The sequence below is a fragment of the Botryllus schlosseri genome, chromosome 3 (assembly GCF_051294905.1).
Source record: "Botryllus schlosseri isolate E-star chromosome 3, Bs_hap1, whole genome shotgun sequence".
NCBI lineage: Eukaryota > Metazoa > Chordata > Ascidiacea > Stolidobranchia > Styelidae > Botryllus > Botryllus schlosseri.
In genome coordinates this window covers 3,258,306-3,270,432 of record NC_137238.1, presented here as the reverse complement: position 1 = coordinate 3,270,432, position 12,127 = coordinate 3,258,306, and positions in this window count along the sequence as shown.

Here is a 12,127-nt window from a genome sequence, read left to right as displayed (position 1 = left end):
TTAGAAGAGGGCACGGACCGTTTATCGCAAGGCATCTTAAGATGTGGGTCAGTTGTTATTTCTGGACGTCCAACATTTTCAAACCAAGAGTGTTGGGTAGTGGGGTTTGAACCGAGTATTACAGTTTTTAAACCATTTCCAGAGTAATTCAGGAGGTTAATGGGCTTTTAAACATAATCGTTAAACAAATCTGCGACCCCTTACGTATTGGAATACTTTTTAGCCAGCCCTCTACTCCTTCTTTGACATGGATCGACAAACTTGAGACCGCGAACTAAATTTAGTAGGGCCATGAAATGGCATAATGTTGATTTACGTCATCAGGAAGCTACAAAACCAGATTACAATCCCCGGACAATGACGTTGTGAGTGGGACTACGCTACCACATCTCGCCAGTGTAGTTAGCTTATTTTAGGCATTTATAAATAGCCTAACTAGAGTCGAAAGGGTCCGCGACCACAAGCCTTGTGTGTCAGTAGTTTTGTCTTGTCCTGGAAGAAGCTAGGTCCAATTGTACTTGCGAATAAATTAACACCGTTTCGTAAGTATCGACTACTCCTCAAGCATCATAAGTAACATAAACGTGAGTAGTAGTATAGATCGGTCGCGAATCGCCATAGGGTTCTTATGGGCCCGCTGGTGAGGTGCCGCGAAACTCGTGTTGGTGATGGCACCCTTTTGACCCCCCCTTCCGCTGGTGAGGTGCCATGTGTTCTTATGGGATCTCTGGTGATGGTACCCTTTCCGGTATAGGCTTCGTCGGTGATGTGCCGTGAAAACTCGTGTTGGTACCTTCGTGTTGTTGATGGTACCATTTCAGACCCCCTATCGCTCGTGATGTGCCATTGTTTCTTACGGGATCTCTGGTGATGTGCCATTGGTTCTTATGGGATCTCTGGTGAGGTGCCATGTGTTCTTATGGATGCGGTGATGATGGTACCCTTTCTGGTATAGGCTGCGGCGATGATGTGCCGTGAAAACTCGTGGTGGTGATGGTACCCTTTCAGACCCCCATGTGGTGATGATGTGCCTATGTGGTGATGATGGTACCCTTTCAGATATATGCTGGGGTGATGATGTGCCCACGGATTCTTGTGTCGTAGTGAACTAATGTAGTTGGTATAGGCTGCGGTCATGAGGTGATGTTGATTACGAAGTATATTGATCACGTGATTGATCCTTAGTTATTGTGTATACCCCAAATTATTATATATGACCGATTCCGGGTAATCCTAACGTTTACGGCGAGCGCGACTTCGATATATCGTTATTCTTATGGATGCGGTCGTGAATCGCCCTTTCGGGTATAGGCATCTCTCGCACGGTGTTGAATATGTATCAAGTAAATAGTCATGTGAATGAACCTTTGTTAATGTGTATATCGTAAATTATTATATATGATGTCGTAGTTTAGTCGTGTCAAATGACCGATCGTGTTCCAACTCTTTCCTCGCTATTGATTGCTACCTGAATAATACTTTCAGATCGGATTATTCACACCGCTGTTTCGCACCTACAGAATAGTCTGCTGTTCACAGTCGCAACTTCATCGCGATAGCACAATTTTCACACCTCGGTGTCGGTAACTTGAATAGCGACAAATTGTCACTTATTTCCGCTCTAACCCTAATCCTTTGTGAAGTGAACGCTTATTCAAAAGGGTGTGATATAATTTTAAAATCCGACGACCACTCACCGGATAATGCTTCAGACATAGAAATCCCTCATACCCGCTCACAAGGTAATATTTCGGTAATTAGTTTGTCACAGAACCGTCGCAGGCGGTGATTCGAAAACCAACAATTTGTCACTTGCCCGCGATCGCTATATGTTTCACGCCTCCAGAATAGTGGCTGACTTTAGTTGCGTGATAAGATCCATGAAAATATTCAATCAATGTGTTAGTTTATCAACTTGAAATGTAACTCACTACACAAATCAAGTTGAATCGTATTTGAATGTATTGATTCGACCCAACTCAAATCCTTTGACAAATCCTATTAACGCGATCTGTTGAATCGAACGTAACCTGAATATTACTGACGCCAACATTCACCCGCATCGGATCATTCACACATTCCACGCCGCTGTTTTAACACTTATAGAATCAATACCAACTATCTCTAACCCGATAATATTCAATCATTTTGGTAATTTGCCAACTTTAAATCCATTCGCGGGATGTACTAAAGGTAAATCCAAATAATCCAGAATGAAATATTTGGACTTTGACATTGCGTGAATTGAAATAGGTTTGACAAACATGACTACCAACTTTCACCCAGTCACATTTCAAGATTATACTTTGAAACAATCCTTGAAACTGACAACTCTATTCACGACTCCGTTTCCGTTTGTAAAATAGAGTTTCAGAAATACTATCACTATGACAACTCAACATTTTAACATCTCGCCATGCACAAACGAGTAAAATACAAAAACCTTGGTAAGTCAATCCGTTTGTAGTAACTCACCAAACCAAAACAAAAAGTGTCCGTATGAAAAGTAGACAAGACTACGCGAGTAATCACTACAACCCGCAAACATACCAACTCAGTTGTATCCATATCCCATATTTTTTATTCAACTGTAAGATGAAGTAATTACTACTTGGCGCGCGGTTTGAGATTAACACATTACATTTGAGTATACGAGATTTGAATGTCTGACCAACGTAGTTGAGAATTCTTACAATCGAACGCAGGTGTTATATTGAAAATTTTCACGAATTGACGCATTGATTTTGACATATGAGATTTTGTAATAGTCGATCATGACTTGATTATTAAATTATGACATTATTAGACCAGGGTTGTGTTGAAGGTTATTACGATACCAACAAACTTTTCAGAAACATTGTTATTAACATATCGATTTGTAAAACTAGATTAACATGTCTGAAATGTTTTGATTGGGAAGATTAAGCCGTGTTCGTAAAAACCACGCAGCGTATTGTGGAAATCAGGAAATAATTTACAAATGTAATTGTCTCCAGTAACCAAGACTAAAGATGAAACAACAATTTTCTTTGTTGAACAATAACCGATACAATACTTTATCGTCGTAATCTGCGGTGGGAATTGAAACACTTTCGCACATTTCCCGGTGTCAAGATATCACACTGGGTGAATTGACATATCGCCGCTTGATTAATGCTTAATCCGTTCGCACCATTTCACACACTTTGATCATTACAAAAAACAAATTGGAATATGTTTGCTAGATGCATTCAATTCAGTTAGAAATGTCTGGTACACAACAATCGTAATATCAATGAAGTACTTGCTACACTGTAATTCACTTAACGTGTTTTGCATTGTTGTTCATTTGTAGTATTGATTGTTTTTGAACCCCCAAATAATAATTCCCCGACATGAAACCAAACCGCTGAAAGTCATTACCCCCACAAAAACAATTTGTATGATATTCACCAAACGCATCCCGACTCAGCATGCAGAAATTATTTGTAGAGTGCATACCGACAAAGAAATCACGAACACAACCAGCACCGAAAATGATAAACACGTTTCGCGTTACTATTGATACAAGTTCATTTCTATCGTCGAAATAAATGCGACCACAAAACTCAGAGCATGCAAAGGTCTTGATTGATATGAATTTCGATTTGTGTCTTATGATACCAGCAAGCATTTTAGACATATTACGAATTGTTAAACCGAAGTCATACGTCCGATTAATAGTTGATTGGAAACTTGTTCACGTACCTCAACCATTACGGAAAAGTATAAAACCATTGTCCGACAATCTTTTACAAAAAGGATCGAAACCAAGTCACTCAAAGTCGTTGCCGTCACATAAACAATTTGTACGACGTTTGCTAAATGCGTCCTATAGTTAGGTGTACTAGAAATATTTGTAAAACACACTCCGAAAAAGAAATCGGCGAAAAGATATCCTACACCTAAATCTGGTAAAACCAGTTTGCACTTTTTGTTCATTAGTATGGTATCCATTTCCTTTCGTCAAAGTAGATGTAATCATAGTCACTAAAGAACTTACTCGGACGTATGCTTCAATTCTAGACATAGTTCTGATTTGTCCGACACAAGACCCAAGAACAACCCTAGTTTCAACCGAGCACACATATCCAAAATATCACACACTCCGCTATTCCTAAAGCGCAAACACCCGATACAAAATATTACTTTTTGTGATGTTGCGGCATCATCTTCACAATATCACACACAATACAAATGATGGTTATGTGTAACATGCTATCGACTTGAATCACACCAACATGGAAGAGGATTTACTCACTCTTTACATAACGATATTGACCAACATCACGTCGTCGGAGTGTATCGTTTTTTCTAGATACAAACTACGCTAGTGTAGCGGAAAATAATTTAGTGTAACAAAAACAATTTTCACTCTCTTGACTTATGAAAACAACAGACGAGTCTTCATTCAATATTTTGTTTGTGTCAACAAGTTACTTTCTATGATACGACTGATACCCGCGCGACTTTTTCAGATCACAATATGAAAGATATTTACATCACACAAAATACTCCACTTGATATTCCAATACTATACTAAACTGTGGAATGGTTGGTCAGACTCTACAAAATGTTTTGATATCGTTTTTCACACGAATGGTCACGCATCTAAATATTCAAATAATCCAACACACAACTATAGTACTTACAGAAATATCATAGTTCTTGTAACAAAGTTGTATGAATATACTATTCAATTGTATATTGAAGTTTTCTACCTCCAAGAAGATCTTCAAAGTTGTATGTGTAGTTGTGTACAATGTATATCGTGAGTCCTACACATTCATGATATCCACCCGAGTTTGACTTTTAGTAAACACTATACCGACATCGCGACATCTTTCAAAATTAAGATCACGGTGACTGCTTGAGAGACCTACCAATGATATTGCAGTAATACAGTTACTTCCACAAAAGAGTATGTATTCGACTTACTTTCCACAAATCTTACACACAAATCAATCTACTTTGCTAACGAAAAGTGCTGAGTCATCACATGGTTGTCCTCACAACAATACAACTAAAACATACTATCATACAAAACGGTCGTTATAGTTTGCACACCAACGGTACATCGTACAAGTAGCAAGTCTCGAGAATCCAGTTATTCAAAAACGTGAAAGTGTTTCTACACCAAGTCGGTATGTTGACGAAAGCATATGTTGTAATATCATGATCGATTTGCATTCGTTGGTCACAAAATGTCACTCCTCTAAATAATTATTTTTCACTCAAACACAAAAGCATACTTGTCACCATTCGTTTTCATCAAGCACGAGTTCACGAAACTTACTTACTACGACATGAATTGTTATTTTTATGTTGTGTAAATAGGTAATAATTAATTTTAGTAACACTATATCAACATCATCGAGTTGTGCGAATAGATTTACACGCGGTCTTGTGGTTTTAATCGAAGTACACAGCACGGTCTAATGTAGAGCCATCTCATTGTACAGCAACTCGGTAATCGAAATGCATGCATTAAAATTTAAACAGCGATCTTGTTTCATCACGCGAAAAATATGTTCACTATCGCGATACTCTGCACAGGACGTGTAAATCCTTTTCACGCTCGTAATAGTATCCCAACGGCTACCGGCGACAACGTTTAACAACACCAACGACACTAAACATACGATACCTACCCAAGTAAAATTTCCATTTTCACCTGGAGGTCAGCCGTTACCTGAGTAAAAATACCATTATTCTTTGGAGATTTATCGTTTAATCAGAGTAACAATACATTTTCACTTGGGGGTCTATCGTTTCCAAGAGTAACAAGCCCCCTTTCCTTTGGAAATCTATTTTTCCCTGGGTAACAAACCTTTTTCACTTGGAAATATATTTTTTCTCTGGGTAACATACCTTTTTCACTTGGAAATATATTTTTTCCCTGAGCAACAAACCTTTTTCACTTGGAAATATATTTTTTCCCTCAGCAACAAACCATTTTCACTTGGAAATATATTTTTTTCCCTGAGCAACAAACCATTTTCACTTGGCGGGTCGTCGTTTACCTGAGTAAAAATATTATTTTCCTTTCGAGATCTGGCGTTTACCCAGTGTAACAATACATTTTCTCTTGGTCATCTAGCTTTTCTTAGAGTAACAAAACCATTTTCATTTTGAAATCTGACAAACACACCTGACAATTTGGTATTTGTTGTATTGACGATAGTTTGAAATAGAATACAAGGAACAGTGACGGAAATATACACGGACTACCGGTTTCAGAGTATACCCCCATCAGTCGTATCACATCAATATCATCGGTTAACCACATACAATATGCTCTTGTACACCGAAATGCATGTTTTGGAAAATTGGACAATAGGTTTCGACATGTCCGCGATGTCCGGGTTCGTGCTTTGGATTTTCCAGAGTCAAAATGTCTGAATAAAACACCTCCTCAACGATGGTTGGTATGTGGATAACGGTGTTCGGAAAACGGTTGGATTTATGTCACCCATCGCGATAACAATTCCAGGTCGAGTTTTCCCCCGCATGTTTACTATGTTGTGTCTTTATTGGTCAATGTGTGTCTCGACATTCAGTTTGAAATCGGAAACCCTGATAAAGTATGTAACCGGATCCGGATATCAACTCTGAATCGATAAACCAATGAACAATATTCAAAGTAAACATGTTACACCCTGTGTTTCCACGAAAAAATACCATCCAGACATACGTCCCGCTTGTTTGCCCACACCAGTATACGCGTAAATGGAGGTGTGTGACATTGCATGCAATGTGTTGGTATACAAACATCGGGGAGTAAGCCTTCGATCCACAGACATTATCATAGTCGGTAATTTTGATGCAGATCGAATGTCATCAAGCACACCCGATAACAATGTCATACCAATAAGCCACATTGCAATGACTCTGAGTCAATCTGAAGTATGACATACAGACACACACAAACATGGAACCGTAACATGGGTTATTCGCACGACGGTGAAAGTGAACTGTACAACATATACCAATAGAGCGTTCACAGTCGAATATGCGAACCATGCACAATCATATACCCAGATTTTTGTTGGATATGTACGAAACCAATAAATCGATACATTTCTTTCCCTTCGATGTCAATAATACAAGTGGCGTTCCAATTCATCGCTCGAATGTGAGGTTCGTCTGGTGTAAAATCCATGTCAAATAACACCAAAGTGTGCCTTCCGTGTTTTATTATTTCCACCGTCGCATCTTGTCTGTGTCGTAACACTATGGTGCAGGAACTTGAAAAACGGTACTTTGTAAAACGGATTGACATGTTCTTCGATATGACCAACTGAATCAACGTCAATAGCCTTGTGACGATACCGTTTCAAATTGTTCCTCGATATGACGAGACCAATCCCGATCTCGCGTGGTGACGACCGTTTTTTGTAATGTTACCAGACGAACGGAACCCTTACGATGATGTGTTTTATGATTGCGTGTGAAATCACGAGGTAGTGTTCTATTGTGGTGTACGATTGCAGTCTTCATTCCACTGAAACACACCTTATTGGATCACAGTATCAGTCCGAGATTTGCAGAATCACAGTTCACGATATTTATCTGGAGTCGTTATGTGGGAGTAGCGACATCCATGCATCGTGACTGAAAGACTGATCGCTATCATTTCGAGCACTGTACTTCGATAGTTCACATTGGTCAAACGCTGCAGTCTCAGCAGAAAACTTCGGTGTCGACAACACGATGGATATTGACCGATATATCCAATTGGTCTGAGTGGTCCGTCTGGAGATAGGGTCATGACTATCTTGTAATGTTACAACACGATAACACCATCGAATAAATCAGTGAACGGTGTTGAAATATCAATTTAATAGCGCGGACTCAGAGTCATTGCAATGTGGCTTATTGGTATGACATTGTTATCGGGTGTGCTTGATGACATTCGATCTGCATCAAAATTACCGGCTATGATAATGTCTGTGGATCGAAGGCTTACTCCCCGATGTTTGTATACCAACACATTGCATGCAATGTCACACACCCCATTACGCATATACTGGTGTGGGCAAACAAGCGCGACGTATGTCTGGATGGTATTTTTTCGTGGAAACACAGGGTGTAACATGTTTACTTTGAATATTGTTCATTGGTTTATCGATTCAGAGTTGATATCCGGATCCGGTTACATACTTTATCAGGGTTTCCGATTTCAAACTGAATGTCGAGACACACATTGACCAATAAAGACACAACATAGTAAACATGCGGGGGAAAACTCGACCTGGAATTGTTATCGCGATGGGTGACATAAATCCAACCGTTTTCCGAACACCGTTATCCACATACCATCCATCGTCGAGGAGGTGTTTTATTCAGACATTTTGACTCTGGAAAATCCAAAGCACGAACCCGGACATCGCGGACATGTCGAAACCTATTGTCCAATTTTCCAAAACATGCATTTCGGTGTACAAGAGCATATTGTATGTGGTTAACCGATGATATTGATGTGATACGACTGATGGGGGTATACTCTGAAACCGGTAGTCCGTGTATATTTCCGTCACTGTTCCTTGCATTCTATTTCAAACTATCGTCAATACAAAAAATACCAAATTGTCAGGTGTGTTTGTCAGATTTCAAAATGAAAATGGTTTTGTTACTCTAGGAAAAGCTAGATGACCAAGAGAAAATGTATTGTTACACTGGGTAAACGCCAGATCTCGAAAGGAAAATAATATTTTTACTCAGGTAAACGACGACCCGCCAAGTGAAAATGGTTTGTTGCTCAGGGAAAAAAATATATTTCCAAGTGAAAATGGTTTGTTGCTGAGGGAAAAAATATATTTCCAAGTGAAAAAGGTTTGTTGCTCAGGGAAAAAATATATTTCCAAGTGAAAAAGGTATGTTACCCAGAGAAAAAATATATTTCCAAGTGAAAAAGGTTTGTTACCCAGGGAAAAATAGATTTCCAAAGGAAAGGGGGCTTGTTACTCTTGGAAACGATAGACCCCCAAGTGAAAATGTATTGTTACTCTGATTAAACGATAAATCTCCAAAGAATAATGGTATTTTTACTCAGGTAACGGCTGACCTCCAGGTGAAAATGGAAATTTTACTTGGGTAGGTATCGTATGTTTAGTGTCGTTGGTGTTGTTAAACGTTGTCGCCGGTAGCCGTTGGGATACTATTACGAGCGTGAAAAGGATTTACACGTCCTGTGCAGAGTATCGCGATAGTGAACATATTTTTCGCGTGATGAAACAAGATCGCTGTTTAAATTTTAATGCATGCATTTCGATTACCGAGTTGCTGTACAATGAGATGGCTCTACATTAGACCGTGCTGTGTACTTCGATTAAAACCACAAGACCGCGTGTAAATCTATTCGCACAACTCGATGATGTTGATATAGTGTTACTAAAATTAATTATTACCTATTTACACAACATAAAAATAACAATTCATGTCGTAGTAAGTAAGTTTCGTGAACTCGTGCTTGATGAAAACGAATGGTGACAAGTATGCTTTTGTGTTTGAGTGAAAAATAATTATTTAGAGGAGTGACATTTTGTGACCAACGAATGCAAATCGATCATGATATTACAACATATGCTTTCGTCAACATACCGACTTGGTGTAGAAACACTTTCACGTTTTTGAATAACTGGATTCTCGAGACTTGCTACTTGTACGATGTACCGTTGGTGTGCAAACTATAACGACCGTTTTGTATGATAGTATGTTTTAGTTGTATTGTTGTGAGGACAACCATGTGATGACTCAGCACTTTTCGTTAGCAAAGTAGATTGATTTGTGTGTAAGATTTGTGGAAAGTAAGTCGAATACATACTCTTTTGTGGAAGTAACTGTATTACTGCAATATCATTGGTAGGTCTCTCAAGCAGTCACCGTGATCTTAATTTTGAAAGATGTCGCGATGTCGGTATAGTGTTTACTAAAAGTCAAACTCGGGTGGATATCATGAATGTGTAGGACTCACGATATACATTGTACACAACTACACATACAACTTTGAAGATCTTCTTGGAGGTAGAAAACTTCAATATACAATTGAATAGTATATTCATACAACTTTGTTACAAGAACTATGATATTTCTGTAAGTACTATAGTTGTGTGTTGGATTATTTGAATATTTAGATGCGTGACCATTCGTGTGAAAAACGATATCAAAACATTTTGTAGAGTCTGACCAACCATTCCACAGTTTAGTATAGTATGGGAATATCAAGTGGAGTATTTTGTGTGATGTAAATATCTTTCATATTGTGATCTGAAAAAGTCGCGCGGGTATCAGTCGTATCATAGAAAGTAACTTGTTGACACAAACAAAATATTGAATGAAGACTCGTCTGTTGTTTTCATAAGTCAAGAGAGTGAAAATTGTTTTTGTTACACTAAATTATTTTCCGCTACACTAGCGTAGTTTGTATCTAGAAAAAACGATACACTCCGACGACGTGATGTTGGTCAATATCGTTATGTAAAGAGTGAGTAAATCCTCTTCCATGTTGGTGTGATTCAAGTCGATAGCATGTTACACATAACCATCATTTGTATTGTGTGTGATATTGTGAAGATGATGCCGCAACATCACAAAAAGTAATATTTTGTATCGGGTGTTTGCGCTTTAGGAATAGCGGAGTGTGTGATATTTTGGATATGTGTGCTCGGTTGAAACTAGGGTTGTTCTTGGGTCTTGTGTCGGACAAATCAGAACTATGTCTAGAATTGAAGCATACGTCCGAGTAAGTTCTTTAGTGACTATGATTACATCTACTTTGACGAAAGGAAATGGATACCATACTAATGAACAAAAAGTGCAAACTGGTTTTACCAGATTTAGGTGTAGGATATCTTTTCGCCGATTTCTTTTTCGGAGTGTGTTTTACAAATATTTCTAGTACACCTAACTATAGGACGCATTTAGCAAACGTCGTACAAATTGTTTATGTGACGGCAACGACTTTGAGTGACTTGATTTCGATCCTTTTTGTAAAAGATTGTCGGACAATGGTGTTATACTTTTCTGTAATGGTTGAGGTACGTGAACAAGTTTCCAATCAACTATTAATCGGACGTACGACTTCGGTTTAACAATTCGTAATATGTCTAAAATGCTTGCTGGTATCATAAGACACAAATCGAAATTCATATCAATCAAGACCTTTGCATGCTCTGAGTTTTGTGGTGGCATTTATTTCGACGATAGAAATGAACTTGTATCAATAGTAACGCGAAACGTGTTTATCATTTTCGGTGTTGGTTGTGTTCGTGATTTCTTTGTCGGTATGCACTCTACAAATAATTTCTGCATGCTGAGTCGGGATGCGTTTGGTGAATATCATACAGATTGTTTTTGTGGGGGTAATGACTTTCAGCGGTTTGGTTTCATGTCGGGGAATTATTATTTGGGGGTTCAAAAACAATCAATACTACAAATGAACAACAATGCAAAACACGTTAAGTGAATTACAGTGTAGCAAGTACTTCATTGATATTACGATTGTTGTGTACCAGACATTTCTAACTGAATTGAATGCATCTAGCAAACATATTCCAATTTGTTTTTTGTAATGATCAAAGTGTGTGAAATGGTGCGAACGGATTAAGCATTAATCAAGCGGCGATATGTCAATTCACCTAGTGTGATATCTTGACACCGGGAAATGTGCGAAAGTGTTTCAATTCCCACCGCAGATTACGACGATAAAGTATTGTATCGGTTATTGTTCAACAAAGAAAATTGTTGTTTCATCTTTAGTCTTGGTTACTGGAGACAATTACATTTGTAAATTATTTCCTGATTTCCACAATACGCTGCGTGGTTTTTACGAACACGGCTTAATCTTCCCAATCAAAACATTTCAGACATGTTAATCTAGTTTTACAAATCGATATGTTAATAACAATGTTTCTGAAAAGTTTGTTGGTATCGTAATAACCTTCAACACAACCCTGGTCTAATAATGTCATAATTTAATAATCAAGTCATGATCGACTATTACAAAATCTCATATGTCAAAATCAATGTGTCAATTCGTGAAAATTTTCAATATAACACCTGCGTTCGATTGTAAGAATTCTCAACTACGTTGGTCAGACATTCAAAT